The sequence below is a fragment of the Apis dorsata genome, unplaced genomic scaffold, assembly GCF_000469605.1.
Source record: "Apis dorsata unplaced genomic scaffold, Apis dorsata 1.3 scaffold_1040, whole genome shotgun sequence".
Lineage (NCBI taxonomy): Eukaryota > Metazoa > Arthropoda > Insecta > Hymenoptera > Apidae > Apis > Apis dorsata.
In genome coordinates this window covers 37,351-38,026 of record NW_006264138.1, presented here as the reverse complement: position 1 = coordinate 38,026, position 676 = coordinate 37,351, and positions in this window count along the sequence as shown.

Here is a 676-nt window from a genome sequence, read left to right as displayed (position 1 = left end):
TCTCTCTCTCTCTCTCTCTCTCTCTCTCTCTCTCTCTCTTTCACTCTTTCCGTCGTTTTACACCTCGAAAACCCGTCTCGAAAGCAAGGCACTTTGCAAGCCGCGGTGGATGCCTATGATAAAGGTGAGCGTACCCTGTAACGATGTAACGGGTGAACATTGCTCACGAAATCATGACGAATTCATTCGAACTGCGAATTACCTTCCGGTCGACGGAGTTTCGCTAAATGTCCGGAAGAGGGTACATATGCAAAACGCGTGATCATCAATATTCCATCGTGGTAAACGTTGCCGAGGAATCTGGAAATTCTGTCTTGCCCCTAGTGTTTGCTTACTTCACCGGATAAATTAGAAACCGTCGATTAATCAACAATTCTGGTTCGTTAACCGCGATCTACTCCTCCTTCTTCGTTACTCAACTATACTATATATTTTGAAATGTTTACGTTCTTTATCTTTAGATTAGTTTATTTTACAATATGTACACGATGTTACGGTATCATCGGTTTTTAAAAAAAGAATTTTCATTTCGTTCATATCGTTCGAGAGGAAGCGTTCAATGTCTAGGAATTTAATTTAATTTAATCGAATGTATCAGTTTCCTTTCGACGGGTCGAATTTAAAATAAGTTTTGAATATTTGAAGATTTTAACTAACTCATGTAACGTAATTACGA